The sequence below is a fragment of the Sturnira hondurensis genome, unplaced genomic scaffold (assembly GCF_014824575.4).
Source record: "Sturnira hondurensis isolate 20B ecotype Veracruz unplaced genomic scaffold, ASM1482457v3 Scaffold0021143, whole genome shotgun sequence".
NCBI classification, from domain to species: Eukaryota; Metazoa; Chordata; class Mammalia; order Chiroptera; family Phyllostomidae; genus Sturnira; species Sturnira hondurensis.
Genome location: NW_028093774.1, coordinates 5,052,285 through 5,070,257, shown reverse-complemented (window position 1 = coordinate 5,070,257; position 17,973 = coordinate 5,052,285). Strand labels below are relative to the sequence as shown.

The 17,973-nt window shown below is 51.7% G+C and overlaps 1 long non-coding RNA gene across 1 annotated transcript in view; it reads left to right on the top strand.

The window, feature by feature from the left end:
* Nucleotides 1–3,285, top strand: part of LOC118976884 (uncharacterized) — a 40,643-nt gene extending 37,358 nt beyond the window's left edge. Inside the window, exon 3 of the long non-coding RNA XR_005064365.1 lies at nucleotides 885–3,285. This is a non-coding gene — a long non-coding RNA (uncharacterized LOC118976884). The remainder of the gene's footprint in view (nucleotides 1–884) is intronic.
* Nucleotides 3,286–17,973: the final 14,688 nt, after the last annotated feature.

The following is a 17,973-nucleotide window of genomic DNA, read 5'->3' as shown; positions in this document are numbered from 1 at the left end:
TCGAGCTGGAGCCTCGGCAGTTGCTCCTCAGCAGTAAAATAGTCCATTCACTTCACCGCCGTGTTATATTCCACCGTCGGGCATGTTCATGGTGTGGACCACCACGTGTCCATCTGTCCTCCTCTTGGTGCACAACGGGTGCCCTCCAGTCCTCTGCTGGCACAAACAGAGCTTGTAGAAGCATTCCTGCCCGTGTCTGCAGGTGCACAGGTGCAGGGTCTCTCTAGGACGTATGTCTAGGAGAGCAGGTGCCCAGCCCAGTTGTAAAACGTGCTCTTTGTTTTTCTAGGCAAAACCTAGGAGCTCTCCAGAATGATCATAGCAATGTATGCCAGTCTGTGGTGTTCTCCTCCACCCTCACGGTCCTATCTGGTCTCAGTCAATGGCCTTGTGTGGGTCCTGTCCAGCCCTGCCCATGTCAGAGCCAACACCCAGAACGGGTGCCACTGTGATGCCCTCCTACACGCTTCATGCACATACGGGACAGCATGTTGCCTGCGTGCGAGCCAGTCCATGCTGTGTGTAAGATCTCTACTGCTGGTGGGAGAGCACACGTGTTTTAGTCTGACTGCCACGCAGTTGTCTTCGTTTCCCCTTCAAGGCAAAGGGATAAACAAGCTCAGTGGAGTGGGTGGCGCCCCAGCTAGACTCCTCGGATGATCTCTCTACGCCTCTGTCAGGACCGTTCGGCCTTCAAATTGATAAGCCATGCCCTGTTCTTTCTCCACAACCAAGAGCGGTATGTCCCAAGATTGGGTCCCTGGGTGATTTTTCCTCCCACCCGGGACCTAGTCCCTGGGCATGAAAACACCACCCACTAGAGCTGGCCAGCTGTGGAGTGGTTGCTTCTAAATGATCTTTATGCTGCCTCTTTCTAATTACAGGTTAGCCTGGGGAGGAAGATAAAGACATTTGCAACCAAGATGGTAATCACGAGTGGAAATGATGAAGACAGAGGAGGCCAAGAGAAAGAGAGTAAAGAGGAGAGTGTCTTGGCAATGCTGGGGATTATCGGGACCATCCTGAACCTAGTCGTTATCATCTTTGTATACATATACACCACTCTGTGAATGGCTCGGAGGCTCCTTAGATGCCTCGGGGTGGCGAAAAGACAGGAGTCCTGTGTGTCGGCCAATCAGTGACCAGACATTGTGTGAACCAGCAGGCTCCACCCACACACACTGCTCAGTCCAATGCACTTTCGAACTTTATAAAAGATCACAAAACTAAACCGATCCTGCTGGGAGGAGCAGACACTAAAGCACAATGATTCCCACAAAACTCATTCACACACCAAGGAACTCAACGTCTTTGGCAGGGGGCCTGGAGGAGCACTCGGAAGGCCAGCCTTTGACACCGTCAGTGAGCAGATGGGTTCAGAAATTCATCACCCCGGACCGCTGACAGATAATCACGTGTTCGAAAAGAGGAGCAGGGTGGACTAAGGCAGCTCATCGGCGTGTCTCCCGGGACACGCATTTCATCTTCACAAGACGAGCTGCTGAGTACGGGAGACCACAGGGGCCGTGGGCAGGCATCCCACCCATCCAAAGTGTCTGTTTGATACAGGGGAAGATGACTTATTTTTCTTTTTTTCCATTGGCTTGACCTGTGTGTCTGTTCATATCAAGGTTTATAAATATATATTTTTAATAAATGTGCTCTATTTTTTAGCATGAACCAAACACTTGGAGAGGCGCTCCTGGAGTCCTCGGGCTTTCTCCGGTTTTATCTGCGTTGCCCCCTACAGTGTAGATGTTCCGTTGTGTAGTCGTTCTAGTCCTGTGTCTCCGACCTGGAACCTTTGACCTTCTCTCTCTGTCTCCATTGGGTCTGGAGGACATTTTCCCATAATGCCAGCCCTGGTGTCTTGGTTGGTGCATGTCGTAAGATTGTCTGTGGAGTGGCGCCTTGTTCTCTCGGAGATGGAAAGTGATCATGGGCATGTGGAGCGCAGGTGCACTGTATCCTCACTGAGAATTTTGCACGAACAGAGGCTGAGTGACGGGTCCGCTTGAACAGTCACGGAGGACTGCCGCTGAGGAGGAACGCGGCTGCACCTGCAGGTCAGCGTGTGAACGGCGTCCCCATTTCATTCTTGTGACCACGCACAGATCCGACTTTGATTTTAATGGCCACGTACCGTCAGAGATGGACAGGACGAGGGGAAAAGCTCAGCATTAGGTGCACAGTCCCTTCCTTGGCCAGCCACCTGGGCCCTGCTTTCAGAGTAGGCGGGTGTCGGTGACACGTGGACTTCCCACTGCGAGAGCTCACCTTGGCGGTGAGGACGCCCCTGGGGTGGGTGACTCTTCAAGGGCACGAGAAGGAACGCAAGGACCGCCCTGAAGGATTGCTGCGCTTCTTAAAGCCCCCGGTTTACACCCACGTGCGGTCCCTCACTCTTCAGCAGGCACGGCTACGTAAATGCCAGCTGGCCCTGTTCTCCCGGCTCCTGCCTGGCTTCCGCGGTGTGGCCTTAAAAGAGAGTCAGAGTTCCTTCTGCCAGCCCCAGACTCGCCTGTGGGCAAAAGCGGCAGCAACCTGCCTAGTCGGATTCGAGGGCTACCTGGAGGTCTCTGCCACCGGGCCCGGCCCCACCCAAGTGTGGCGCCTGAAACTCCACCGTTAGGGGGCCATTTCTTGGGCTCCTTTGAGGAACCAGGATGTTTTGTAAAGCAAATACCCCCGAGCACCTGGCTCTGACAGCCGTTCCTAAGGTGTCTTCCCCACCGGGAGGACAGGAGCTGACGTGTAATTTAGGGCGCGCTGTGTGCCAGGCACTTTATATTCCTTAAGTCATTAAATTCCCACAGTGACCTGTGAGAGGGAGTCATGTCCCAGATTGTCGAAGAAGGAGCTCAGAGGGGTTTGGAAACTTCACGAGGATCACATGGCTCCTAGTAGCGAGTTAGGACTCCAATCTCAGTCAGCCTGATTCCTTGGCCCATGAGGGCCTCCTGGAGGCTGCTGGGAAGAGAGGAAGTAGAGACTTGGGACCATCACAGAAAAGGGCCCCCGGGGGGGGGCAGGACACATGCCCAATGGCTCTGCTGAAGGCCAGCTCTGCACGCCTCTCTTCCCTCCCCCGCCCATAAAAACAAAGGAACCCCTTAGACACTGGCAGAATATCATACAAGTAAGGGTGAGCGGCAAGAGGAGGCTGGTTAGAAATAAAACGGAATGTCAGGGGGAGGGGCAATCTGACAGGTTCTGTGTGATTCCATGGCTGTATGAAAATTCTGAACAGTGAACTGAGTAAACAATAAAGGTGCAATGGAAAAACTTGTGTCCGTGTCCTTTATGTAACTACGTGGTATTTTAAAACTTCCGTCTCATTTTTTTGTCTATATATTTTTTAAAATGTTTTAGAGAATGTGACTCAGTTTAACTGAGATTGTTTTATTTAGACCGTAGCAGCCCCAGTGATTTCTCAAATACTAATCTGAAATTTATTGAGGGGAAAAACTGCCTTTGCACGCTCTGAACGGCCCCCCAGTGGTTCTCCTGGATTGTCGATATCTGCGGGCTGGAGACAAGGCTGCCTGTTCGGCGGCCGCCATCCAAAGCGGCCGCCCTCTGTCCTGTGGCTCCTGCACGCTTCCTGTGCCCATGCTCGCTTAGCAGAGCCCAAGAGCATGCTCTGGGCACACTCAGGGTCCGGGGGCATCTTGGGGGAAGGGGGAGGGAGAGGCTGCGGGGGGCCCTGGGTCCCGGGAGTCTAAGTGTGCTGAGCCCACTTTGGCAACAGCAGCGGGAACCGGAGCGGCACCAGGCCTATATGCTCGGCCGGCATTTCGCACACCGCCTGTGGGATCCTCACATCAACCTCGTGAGACCTGTAACCTTCTTGCCACTTTACAAGATGAGAGAAAAGACTGCGGAAGGCTGTCTTTCCCAAGTCCTCGGAGCTGGACACCAGCCGAGTCCAGCCTCTGGCCGCGTGTCCACGTGCCGTCAGCGCCTTGCGTGGCCCGGACTGCGGGTGTGAGCCCCGCTGTAGCCGTGTGGTGAGCTCGGTCTCACAGCACACACAGCACACAGCTTCCCACCACCCCGCCTCTCCTCGATTATAGCACGGCTGGCCCAGGAGCGCGGCTGAGCGGGCGCATCTCACCTCTGCCCTGGGAAATCGACTCAGCACACCGGGCCCGGCAGCAGAGGGCAGACGTGCCAGGGCAGTGTGGTCTGCTGGTTTGGGGCTGCATGGTGCTGGTCAATGCCCAGAAAATGCCTGGTCCCGAATCCAGTTTCTGTGTCTCACAATCCGGGTGACGGACCACAGGGCAAGTCACACCAGCTCTGTGACCCTGGCCTTCCTGCACCTGTAACAGCAGGCCACTGTAAATGCTCTTAACTCCCATCAGGTGGGCACTTTACTCTCTTTCCTGAGGCAGAAAGTAAATTAACAAAGGCCCCACGGCCATGAAATCTCACGGTGGAGTGTCGGGCCCAGGTTCCAGGCACTGCTGCCTTCTTCACCTTGGCGACCCGAGAATGACATATAAGCCCCCCCCAGTAAAGGGGACTTAAGCCCCAGGGGGTCTGAGGTTCAGTGGAGGGGACAGGGTGCCTCGAAGACTTTCAGTGGGAGGGACGTAGACCCTACAAAGGCAAAGAAGAGGTTGGGGTCCCACCGATGCTACAGGGTAGGGCAGGGACAGCTCAGAGACCCTTTTCCTAATATTTTTGTTTCATTTTTTTCACCAGTCAGCCAACTGAGAGGCCCAGCTCCAGCCCCCGAGTCTCACCAAGTGCAGAGGCCTCCAGGGCCTGGGTAAAGGAGCTGGTGGAGGTTCCTTTAAGGGCTGGTGGTCACTGGGGCCGGACCCCCAGGCCCCTCCCCCTGCGTGTTTCGGTGCCTTCTATGAAAAGCGAATGGCTTCTCAAAGCATCCTGCTTAACCCCTGCCTTACTCTCAGGAATGGGGGACCCTAACCCCACAGAGCATGGCTTTGGGGAGCCCTTTGTCAGGGAGGTCCAGGCAGAGGATTGGGATTTTTTTTCCCAATAACAGAAAGCGCCCCATTGACCCAGCAACTGAGTCCTGCCTTCTCATTCATATCTTTTCATACATCACATGCACACAGTCGCCGTGGAAAAAGAGTTACAGTCTTCTAAAAATTTTCTCTAATTTTTAATTTTTGATTTAATCTTTATTGTATTTTCTCCATTACCATGTAATCACCTATACCCCCTTCACACTGTATACCAGCCCTGGCCACACTGTATACAATGTAACTTAACGTAGATGGTCCCCAACACCTCCCAGAAGCCACCACTGTTAATTTTTGGTGTGAAGTATGCACACCAGGTGGCCCATCTATCTGTCTGGTGGGACCGTGTTCCTTGAAATTTTAAAATTCTGTTGCCTTCAGGCAGGGCACACTCTGTAGGTCACTGTCCCCACATTCTTGGTGGCCACCCTCCCTAAACGGGACGTTCAGTTGTTTCCCCATAGACTGCAGGAGGAATACGATAATTTACACATTATGGTACCCATCATAATATCCATGCTATGAACGGGTATTTTTTCATTAACGATTCTGAATATGCTTCCGTATCAATGAACCTGTGTTGGCAAAACACATGTCATGGCTGTTCAGCATTCTGTACTCGGTACTGCGTATCATCACGTACTTTGCCCAGCCCTTACTATTGGACCTTTAGGTCTTTGTCAACGTTGGCTGTGAACAGCTGGACCCTGCTCTTAAAGCATCCCAGGCATTGTCCTTTGCTTCCCCCCTGACCCCTTAGAGTGCTCTCAGGTGGTGTCCTTTACAAGTTTGAGAACAGCGACTAGTTAACCCATGCTGATGGTGGGAATCCCCTGGATACTTATTTAAAATACACATTTCCAGGCATCTCCCCCTATCCCTGGGTGGTGGCTCTGAGGGAAGGCAGGGTCAGGCATATTTGGAAAGGTTGACCCAGTTGGAGCCTGATCCCCAGACCCCGGGACTCTGGTGGCTGCCATGGTCTTAGAAAGACCACTCACCTCTTTCACCTGGATTTCCTCATCCATAAAAACCTGGTAGTAACACCTGGGGCCAGGTCATCTCGAGCGTCACAGGGGACAAGGCAGGCGCAGCCCCCAGCAGAGTACCTGGGAGGAAGGGGGAGGGGGCTATCTGTGAGGAGCAGGGTCAGAGGACCCCATGTCCCATTTCCCCTCACCCCCTTCCTCCGTTTTCCCCTTCTCTCTCCTGTAAGCACCAGGGCCTCAGCTCACTCTCCTTTGAATGTCTCCATTGCCCATGCTTAGTCGTAGGGCACCTTTGTCCCATCAACTGCCTGCAGAAGAACATCAGGAAGCTGACCTGTCCCCTTATGTCATTATTCTTATACAGAAATGATGTCATTGTCCACTTAAGTGCTTTCCTAAAAGCTACCTCAGGAGCCCAGACTGGCTCTGATAATGCCACGTGTTGGGAAGAGAAAGTTCCAGAAGCCAAATTCCTGACTCCTGTCCTGAGAGAGCTCTCCTAGAAGACCCTGTGGTCACCGCCTTCCTAAAGGCAGGACCTCTGTTGTGGGACACCCCAGGAGGATCCCCCCAGGGGCCGGAGGGCCCTCTGACATCACTGGGTGATGACTCTTCCCTCTCATGAGAAGCAGAGGGGAGGGACAGACTATGACTGTTTTCTGTGGTGTATAAACAAGTCACACAGAACTGTGTGCACTTTATCCAGAAGAAAGGCCACATACGGCCACGACAAATAAGATCGCATAACATGTGTAAATTTTCTCTGACGAGACTCTGTAATGGGCATGCTTGTGTGCTCTATTTCTGAAAGAGGATAATGGGGAAACTCTTATAGAAAAAGGTAGAGTCATGATTGGATGTCTCTGTGGTGAGGTATAAAGGGTCAGCACACCTGACCTCCTGACCTGAGACAGTGGCCAGGTTCATCAAGACTTGTCTGCAAAGCCTGGGCACCCATGCCAGGCACCATGGAAATATAACAGGGATCAGAAACCCTCCTCCCCCCCAACCCCATCTATTGGCAAGGGTGCCGAAAATTACATTGTAAAATACTCAGAAATGCAAAGATGAGGAAAGTCAAGGGGGACATGGGGCTCCAGGGACCACTGACCCCAGATTCAGGAGCTGTCTGACTTCTGAACCGAAGGAGGACTAGGCATAGGGTGTCGGTGATTGAGGGAAAAGTACTCCCTTAGAGGGAGCAGGCTGTCGGTAAGCCAAGATGTGAGAGAGGGTGGCACAGACAGGGCAGTAAAAGGAGTTGAACGTGGCTGGAGCACGTGCTCGGTGCCCAGGTCAGTCTCTGCGGTCAGTGAGGGGCAAACGTTACAGCCTCATTCCAGCCACATGTGCTCAGGAAGGACAGTCCTCTCCACCTGGAGCACTCTGTCTCCCCACAGGTTTAGTGGGTCCTGTTGTCCACCTCGAACAGCTCCCTGTGCCCCTTGGGGACCCATCTTCCTTCCTGTCCACTCACCCACCCTGTCTTTACCAGAACATCGGAAACAAAGAGCAAGATCTGTAAACCGCAGGGAGCAGAACAAGGAGGGCGGCAAGAGGATGGAGGCCAAGCCTTTGGGGAAAAGCATTCAAAGGCAAATCTTTCATTCACTCATCCACTCACTCATTTGTTCCTTCAACAAATACTTGTTGAATGCTTGCTGTATGCTGAAACCCGGCCAGAGCTATACCAGGGACCAGTATAGACACTGGCCCACTCTCATATAGAGCCATGTCCATGAGGACAAGCCCTGGCGAGTGCCCAGATGTGGGTGGCAGAACAGCACAAACCCCTATTTGCCTGGACAGCTAAGGGCTTCCTGTGGAAGTGGCTCTTGGCTGGGGGCCAGGGTGAAATCTGCAACTGGCTTCCCAGGGGCATTTGAAGCACTGTGATCTAGTGTGAGAAGCAGGGGATTTGAAGCTAAGAGACGCCGTTTAACCCTGGCTTCCTTTCTTAGTAGCAGTGTGACCAGGAATAGGTGGCTTCACCTCTGAGATTCAGTCTTTCTTATGTGCAAAATGGGAATAACACTTACCGTGCTGGGTAGTTGCAAGAATTTAAAAACATCAGCTCTGGTGGCACAAAGTGTGTGGCACATAGAAGTCATCCTATAAACTAGAGGTTTTTACCATGGTAGTTTTAATGTTACTTGCATTTTAAAAAATGTGTTATTCTGTTACACTTGTCCCATTCCCACTTTGCTGTCCTCTGCCCAGCCCACGACCCCCCCCCCCAGACATTCCCCCCTCTGTTGTTCAGGTCCATGGTCATTTAAGCATGTTCTTTGACTAGTCCCTCCCCCTTCTTTCCACCTTTATCCCTCTTCCTCCTCCCCTCTGGTCACTGTCAATCTGTTCCATGTTTCTATGCCTCTGGTTCTATTTCGCTTACTAGTTTATTTTTGTTCCTCTTATAGGTGAGATCATATGGTATTTGTCTTCCACCGACTGGCTTATTTCACTTAGCATAATATTCTCCAGGTCCATCCATGCTGTAGCAAAAGGTAGGAGTTTCTTCTTTCTTTCTGCTGTGCAGTATGCCATCATGTAAATGGACCCCCATTTTTTGAAGCATGCATTTACCAATGGGCACTTTGACTGTTTCCAGCCCTTGGCTGTTGTAAGTAGCACTGCTATGAACATAGGGGTATGTGAGTTCTTTTGAATTGGTGTTTTAGGATTTCTAGGGTATATCCCCAGCACTGGAATCACTGGGTCAAAAGGCAGTTTCATTTTTAGTTTTTTGAGAAAATTACTTGCATTAACCACAAGCCCTTTTCCTATTGTGGTGGCTGGAAGGAGCTCTCCGTGGTGCTGATTGCTTTATGGCAGCTGGGGGCCTCTGTTCCCTGTCAAGAAGATACATCTTTGCAGCAAGCATCTACGGTCAGAAGAAGCACACATGTGTCCCCAACAAGGCAATCTATCACAGATTTCCCCCATTAATCACTGCTCACAGGGTGGTAAGACACCCAGACCAAAGGAGAAAACCGTGGGGGGAAATAACAGTTACAAGATTCTTGAAAAACCCTCAGCCGTTGGTTTTATGTTCACTGATGTGAAACATCACAGTAAGAATAATGATAGAAAATATAATAACAACAATGTCACAACAGTATGACTAATATTAAACAGCAAGACGCAGGCGAGTATGGTGGTTAAAAATGCAGCTTCGGAGGAAGGACATTGATTTTATACCCTAGCTGTGAGGACCTCAGTTGTTACTCAAATTATCTGGGCCTCCTGACCCACAAAACAGAGTCAACATGGTGATTAAATCCACTAATGTGTGGCAGGCCTTTAGAGTGGTGTCTGGCACAGAGGGGCAACTCCATAAACATCAGCTTGTAGCAAGGTAGTGAGCGCCTTTTAGCACAACTGACAAGTGCCCGAGTGGGACCTTTTACATGCATCTCTGCCAGCATCCTAACTCCCTGCAGTGACCAATGACTAGCATAAATCACACTGACCACGTGCCAGGCACTGTCACATACCCTTTGCACATGCCATCTCAATTAATAGCATGGGATAGGTTCTCCTTTGTCCTCAGATGAGGACCGGTGAGAACAAATACCTGATCTTGACCCCAAGCCTGCCTTATGCCTAAGACTCTGCTGGAATGTCGTGGGGGAAGCTGCCACCATCCAAGAAAGGGAAGGTGTTGCATGGTTCCTTCCTGTTCCATGTTCTGTTTGCTTCACATTTAGGGGACACGGGTTTCTGGAACCAGGTTGCCTGAGCTCTCACCTCCTCTCTGCCTTGGACCAGCTTGGCCAGGTTGTTCAATGTCTCTGCTTGTGTGTTCATTTGTCAAGTGTCTATAATAAATGCCCGCCACACAGGGCTGCTATGAGGATTAAATAAGTTGGTAAATGTAAAACACTTAGGGTGGAGTTTGAAACATAGTAAATGATGTGTTTGTTCTCTCTACCGTTACACAGCGTATGCGGGGAGGGAAGGGGGCCACACTAGCTCAGGCTTTTGTGATTTTGCCCATGTTATTTCCTTCTCCTGACATACTCTTCCCTACCTTTGCTCTGATGCTAAACATCTTGTCTTCCAGGAAGCCTTCCTTTCATGCCCCTAGACCTCCTGGGGTAGGAGTAGTGACCTCTGAGGACCCCCACTGCCCCACACCCATCCTGTCCTGGGAAACCCCGTGTCTAGGTCATCAGCATCTTCTCCTAGCTGGCAGTGGGGCCCTCGGGACAGACAGGACTTCCCTGAGAGTGCCTGACCCAGGATGCTTTCGGTACATGGAAGTTAAACTGGATTTATCTGAACTGGAAACAAACCTGCCTTAAAATCCAAAGCAATTTCCCAGCATAGCCCACGGCCTAGGGGGACACTACTGCTACATAGAAATAAAATTAGCAAGATCTACTGCCTCCAGAACAGCCAGCTGAGATTCTGTCCTCTACACAGAAATTAATTCCGCCCAGAAATAAACCCCCAATGAGCCTCCCACAGAGCCCATTAGTAAACCACAGTGACCACTGACATGAGTTTCTCCCTGGGAAAGTCCCATTGAGTCGCTGCTGAATTCTTTCCCTTGCACAGCAGTTGGCCCGCAGCTGGGGGATGGCCAGCAATTGCAGGAGAGTGAATACGTCTGCAGCACGGAGTCAGAGTCGGGCTTCTCCATAGCCAACGGGAAGCTCTTTTTCTCTCCTTTAAACTCTTTATTGTAATACAAGGTGCACACCAACCAGGGAATGTATTTCTCTGCCTCTTCCTCCAATCAGCGACTTTCCTTGCTTTGGCAAAACCTCTGAGTAAACTGGAGGTAGAGTGCTTTCCCTTCGGACGACTAGGGTGGAGTCAGATCCAAATCCGGGCTCTCCCAGGAACCAGTCATGTGGCCTTAGGCAAAGAACTTTTCAACTTCCTGGGCTTCAAGTTCAAGAAAACGGGAATAGGCTTACATGGCAGAAAGAATATGGGAGTGGCGGGCTCAGCGGCTGCCGCACTGTAGACCACCGGCAAACTCCACAGCTGCCTGAAGACGTACTTCGCTTCTTCTCTGCAAGCAACAAAGTTCGCATTGTGTTCAGACCTGGGTGGCCACAGACCAAAAAAGTGGCGATCTTCCCAGCCCTGTAAAACACGTCCTATAAAACAGGACGTGATTCCTGTTTTATACATGTCATCATGGAAATCATGGAAAGTCTAGTCCCTTTTCATGACTGGTTTTAAGCTACTGTGATTTATTGATGAATGGCTTAAGAACAGATATAGGACCAATGCACTGGCCAATGAGATGTGAGAGGAAATGGGTTGGGGGTGGGGAGGGATTCCTGGAGAGATATCTTCTCCAAAACAGATGCCTCAAGGAGTGACATCAGCCCAACAGTGTGAGAGGTGGTCCCCTGCTAGTATCCCGGCTCAGCAACAATGCTTTGGCAGCCACCCATGACCCACGTGCCTCTGCTGGAGCTTTGGGGTCCAGGTAGGAGGCTGTGGAAACTTGGTAGAGCCCAGGACCAAGGAGAGTCGTGTTGCAGAGGCAGGTTCTTGCCCAGGTGGCAAACTTGCTGACCACGGTACTGACTATAGACCCAGAAACAGCCTCAGCTCCTTGTGGACTCAGCTACAGCCCCAACTGGCCCTGATTCTGCCATTAACATCGTCCAACAAATGACCCTACAGGAGTCACACCTACCTGTGCCCCGTGTACCAGGCCTGCTGCCTCAATTCCCACTGTGGACCTCACAGCTGTTCCATCTCCGCTCGGTGCCCAGGCAGGAGACACGCCTGTCTGTGCCCCTGACACAGGCCCCCCAACCAAGATCAGCCCGCAGATCCTGAAACGAGCCTGTAGCCAGACTCCAGCATCACTCACCTGCAGTCCTGGGGACAACACCATCTGCCTGGGGATCTGACAGGAGAGGTCTCTGCCAGCTAACATCAGTCCACAAAGACTGGAAGCGGTATTGGATCCTCAAGCCCACGGTCACCCACATAAGGACATTTTTTTCTCAAGTCATTTTATACCTAAGACACAAATCACAACCATGGTGACGATGATATTCAAGCTGATTAGGACTCTCAGTTGCAGACCATAAGGACCGCTCTATGTAGTTTCAATGAGAGAGGGATTTGCAAAGGTGGCTAGGAGCCCACAGACTCTCTCAAGAGAGCCAGAGGCTGGGTCTGGAGGCCACGTGTGCAGGAACAGAGTCCAACCCCCTGCGCTCAGGTCCCGTGGCCTCTGGGCACAGGCCCTGCAAATGCTGCACAGGACGCAGCTGCTGTGTCCGTGGGGCCAGCTGGCTCCGGGACCTGGATGCTGTCTCTGCCCCGCCCTTCTCCATCCTTGCCAGGAGAGGATTCCCTGTGGGGTCTGCTTCCTACGCTCCCTCCTTCCAAACCAGAGCCTTGCCTGGATGCCTCTGATGGCCCAGTCCAGGTGACATTCCTAGCTTCAAGAATAGCTAGGAAATGGACTTCTGGCTCCTGGTTGGGAAATAGGCGCTCAGAATGTGCCAACTACCTCAAACATAGGAAAAGTGTTCGAACATGTTGAGTTACAGGACAGAGGTTCATTATACCATCTACTCAGAACTTCGATTCAGCTGGAAAATTCCCACTGGAGGAGATGGCAGTTTGGAGGGCTCATATGCCAATGTTGGGGGTAGTAGGCAGTTGGGTCCCCTGACTAGAAATCTGAAGGCCCAGGTCCAGGTCTTGGCTCCACCACTAACCAGCTGAGACCAAAGGGGTCCTGGATGGTTAACAGTGACATAATGAGCTCCCCAAAGACTTACGGGAGTGAGCCTTCTGCATCTGGACCCCAGGCCCTCAGGCTTCCTGTCCAGGGCTCAGAGTCAGGGGAGCTGGGTTTCAGTCTTGGCTTGGCCACTAGTTGTCTGGATGACCTTGAGACTGTCACAGAACCTTCTTGGGTCTCAGTGCTCACATCCTTTACATGGAGGGTTTGACCAGTCGGTGACCGGTGTCCTTTCTGCTCCATTCCTCACCCTAAAAAAAATGTCGGCACATCCAACAACTCTCCAGAGCCACTCTGGTTTCTGTCACAATAATTCCCCACTTTGTGTTGTTCCCTTTTGCAAGAATCCCCCAAAAGCAGTTTCCCCAAGGATATCTGATGCTCACACATTAACGAACATGCACTGAATACACCCCAAATTAAAAGTGACCAAAAACAGTTTTGCAAACAGAGTGCCACGCCACTGACACCTTCAAATACAACAGTCTCTCCCCAGAGATGTGCCATCGGTCTGCGGACGGCGGCTGACCAGCTGACTCATCCACCCTCTCCCCAGGGAGCCTTGGTGCCAGCCTCTGCCAGCTCCGCTACAGCATTGTACTCTACACACCTCCCACATGTCTGGGGGATGCTGTCCACACTGGCTTCCCTAGCCTTCAAAATGGGGATAAGAAAGAATCAGTCACAAAGAATTCACCAGTGGAAGTGTGCAGAAGAGCCTAGCCAGGGCTGGACACCTTGTAGGCACTCGGGGAGCGGAACTTCCGGGTCTTCCTTCAGAAAAGCCTCTGCTGCCTGGATCTCCCTCACTCTGCAGGGGGCCCCCAGGCACCCCCATCTGCAGCCCCCTTCTGACCTGTCCGGGAGCCTCGGAGGCTCCTTCTAGCACCAACATTCTAGGAATCCAGCCACACGAAGCTGCTGGGAGTTACTGCAATTGTTGGAATTTATTGCTGCCTTCCAATCATAAAATAGGCTCAGATGGCTTGCTTTAAAAGGGATGACTTTTTTTTATAGTCTCAAATGTGAGTTTTGCCCTCACCCCGAGTTCCCCCTGCTTGGCCCCTCTTCTCTACTACCTCCACCTCGTCTCTCTCCTTTGCAGAAAGCTGGTCGTTTAAAGCAACAAGAAATAAGCCGCTCCTGGCCTCCTCTGGCTGCCTTTTCAACCAGCTGCTGTTGCCATGGTAACCCGCAGGCATCTGCCTGCCTTTCAGCCGAGCCTCCTCCCCTGGGTGCACTGTCGCTCTGGCAGGCACTGTGTGTGTGTGTGCGCGCGCGCACGCTAGTGGTTGGTCTTTCCCCTGCCCTAGGAGGCCCCAGAAAGACACAGTTAGGGTTCCGTTGTTTGCCCTTAAGTTTCCCAGCCAGCCCTCCATCCTCCCTCCCTTCTCTGTTCTGTCTCTTACACTCGGGAGGTAGAAAGGACCATCCCAAACAGCGGCCCCTAAAGCGGGTGACAGCCTTCATTCATGTGCTCCACAGATGTCTGTGGCTGGCCTGCTGTGCGTGGGCACTGTGCCAAATAGAAGTCTGACAGCGCCCCAATGGATGAAGAAGACCCCTCATTTTACAGATGGGGAAACTGAGGCTCAGAAAGTGAAGGAGCCTGCTCAGGTCCCACAGAGGCAGCAGGGCCTGTCTCAGAACTTGGTGTCCAGGTGTCTAGGTGGGTCCTGTGCCTTTGCTTTCATTAGCCTTTGCCTTCATTAGCCTTTGCCAACCACCAGCCACCTGCAAGCCCAAGCTGTCCACCTGCAAATACAGTGGGACCTTGGAGCCACAGAAGTGGCCGGGGCTGCCTCCGATCCGGCCCCCGCCCCTTGCTCTGGCTGTAGCTGCTGAAGCTGGGGACCTCCTTAGGTGCGTCCTTTTAGCACAGCCAAGGCAGGACTTCCCTGCAGGGTCCCACCCAATGCAGCAGACTCCCAGGTATGCAAGGGTTCTCCCCTGCGCCCCCCACCCCAGCTGGCTCCTCATCACGGGCACAGCTGGAGTGGTGGTGGCAGCAGCCAGCTCTGCTCCACTTACCTGCCAGCCCCATCTGTGGGCTGACGTCACCTGAGCTGGCCGCTATTCCCCCCGGGTATTTTCTGCTTATTAAAACACACATGCCATCCTCCTCTCCCACACCGTTAAAAGGTTGGCTCTGCAGCACAGATTCAACACACTCAGGAAAGGGAGGGGAGGAGGAAGGGCGCCCCCACACAGTAAAAACTAATGTGGGATGCGGCATCAGCTCCGGCTCCCTGGGAGGTGGTTGGTTGGAGAGGCAGAGGGATACAAAAAGGCTCCGACCGCTTCATAAGGTATCCTTAAAACGAGCACCCATTGTTATTTTTTCCCCTTTCAGGGAGGGAACAAGACAGAGCCGAAGTGAAGAACTACTATGGACCAGGCACTGGGTGCCTGGAACCCATCATTACTGTCGACATCGGGACTACTGCTTACTGAGCACTTACTGTGTGCCAGGTGCCGCCACCAGCTCCCTAACTCTAGTTCTCAGTGTGCATACTCCTGCCACCTCCCCCGCGTCTCCCTGCTGGCCTGGTCCTGCTGCTCGGGGACAGCACTTGCTGTCTTTGTGCTGATTCTCTTCCTATGCACGTACACACACGTGTCGGCAATGAAGGATGCTACTTGATTTGGGGAATCACCTTATTCCCCGTCCACGATGAAATGCAGGCCTCTTTCACCACCTCTTGCACCTGCCACGTACACACTTCCTGCCTTCATGCTCCTTCATGCTCCCGACATCACTCTTTTGTCATTTAATTTAGACCAGCAGCCAGGCTGTGTATGTGAATGCAAACCTGAGCCAAGCCCGGCAGCTCTTGTTTTGTTTTCCTTGGTGTGGCGGCCACGAAGATGTGGCACGCAGGCCTCCTGCTGCAGGAACGTGACTGACTGACAGCCCCAGCTGCTGCTGGGACATGGGTCCGGCTCCACACTCTCTCGCTCCAAAGCCACAGTCCTGCAGCCCAGGGACTGAGCACAGGCGCATTCCTGCTACAATGCAACTCCCGATGGACTTCTCTGGCAGGAGAACTCCCCGTCATCCTGATGCTCCTCTCCGGGCACAGAGCTGCAATCTAGATTCCAGCTCAGCCGGCCCTCCCTTCAGGGAGGTGTGGTCTCTCTCCCTCACCCTGCATGTGGTCTGAGGGCTCCCGGGTTCTCTGCCCGCCTTTGTCTGCCCCGTGTGTCTCCCCATCTTAGACATCTGATTCCACCTTAGTCTCCTGCTCATCAAACTCAAATGGTCGGTAATTGTTTCTCCCTACGCTCTTTGTTTAGTTTCTTTTTTAAATGTCCTCATCTCTGATTCAACCTGGGTCTCTCCTGGCATGTAAATCTTCCTCGCACAAGTCCAAACACACCAGGTGCCCTCCCCTGGAACCTTCAGACCTGCCCGATCTGAACTGACCCCCCTCCCCCCCCCCAGCCAACACAGCTACCCCCTCGAATCTTCTTCGACCAGCCTCCCTGCAGATTTCACTCACGGCTTCCTCTGCTGCCCCCACTTCCTGGCCTACCTACCTTGCTCACGAACCCCTCGCCCCTCCTCTCTGCGCAGCGCACCCTCCAGCACAAAAGCTCTGTTCTGCCTCTTTTTCTTTTTTGCTGCTACTTGTGTTTAAGTGGCTTCAGGACCTCCTCAACGAATCCTCAACTCTGCTTATCCTTTAGCTCTGATTTTCTTCCTTCTTTGCCCTCCACTCTACTTTTCAGGAGGTTTTTCCACTTTAACTTGATACCCTTGATTGAATATTTCATTTCTGCCCTCATATCATGTCGTATTTCCCAAAGTCTTCTTCCGGTCGTGGAACGATCCTTTTTATAGCGTTTCCCTGGTCTTAGAATGAATGCTCCTTTCTATTGCATTTCCCTCTTTTTAAAGCATTCTTTACTATAAAAGAAGATGTTGGTGGTACGAATTGTTAAGACCAGCAAGACTAATTTATTCGAAGATTACTCTGAGTGAGTGGCTTTCCTTCTTTTCAAGTGGCCTTTTCTTGTTTTGTTTTGATGGCTTTCACGTTGAGTGGGTCCTCTGGGTTGCTTGGTAGTGTTCATGCGTGCTCACTCAAGGGCTGATGGGAAGTCTCAGACAGTCGTGGTGGAGCGTGTTAGTGGTGCTCCTATCAGGCCTTTGCCCAGGGAAGTCCCAGATCTCGGTATCTTTAGTCCTGTTCTCCTGGGCTGATTACACTTCCCAGGAAGATTCCTAGTTTCTTTCTGGAAGCCGACAGAGGAAGACAACCAGGGTGCTCAACTCATCAGCCACACCCAGCTGGTTTCTAGAACAGATCATATTGACAACTCCTATCTCTGCGTAAGAAAATGATTTCCAGCTATAATCATGTACAGATCAGTATTAATCATGTTAAATTTCTACTTCAGCACTAAAACAGACTGTTAATGGTTAAACAGAGGAATAAATGTCAGTTTTAATGAGATGTAAATTCAGTAAACTATTTCATGTAAACTAAAATCTGTACTTGCCAAACAAATCTGCATTCAATTCATCTTCTGCTTTGCGGATATAAAAGTTAATCATCAATAAAACTGCGGGGAGTCAGACAGAATGACAAGGGTGAAGTAACCCAAGTTGTTCCTTTGTCTGCACAACCGCTGTGCTCTCAGGTGGATGCTGAGTCACCTCTAGAAGTGCAAGCCGAGGTGCCTCACACCCCAAGAGGCTTGAACAGAGCTGGAACGTTAGCAACTTACTGTCCAACGTGAGCATTGCTGAGTCTGCATGTGATGGGCGTTCTTCTAATTAACTCCCAGGGAGAACAAAATAGAAAGGAGGAACAAGTAACAAAGTGCTGGGTTGAAGCTTATGCTATTGAAATTCAGTGGAAACCACAGTTGTTTAGAACAGAGGTCAAAAATAACAATAGACCTTCGGTTTAAAAAATAATAGTTGTTCTAACATGTATGAAGTAGCACAGCACCTTCTAATCAGATCTTGTGATTTTGTGAAGTTCCGGACAGACATGTTCACTAGTCTCCTGCTCCCGTGGCAGACCCTTCTGCCGCCTGCCCGGGTGCTTGGCAGACTCCCAGCCAGCAGCACTCACAGAACCCCTCTCTCCCAGCGTGATCCTCGATGCCCCAAGTCCAGAGCGCCTCTCCTTACCCTCCCCAGAGAACAAGCTTCCCATCTTCCACTGGAGCAGGATGGGAACATACCCAGGGGTGGGAAGTGGCAGAAGGAGACAAAAAATCTACTTCTTGAACTTTTAGC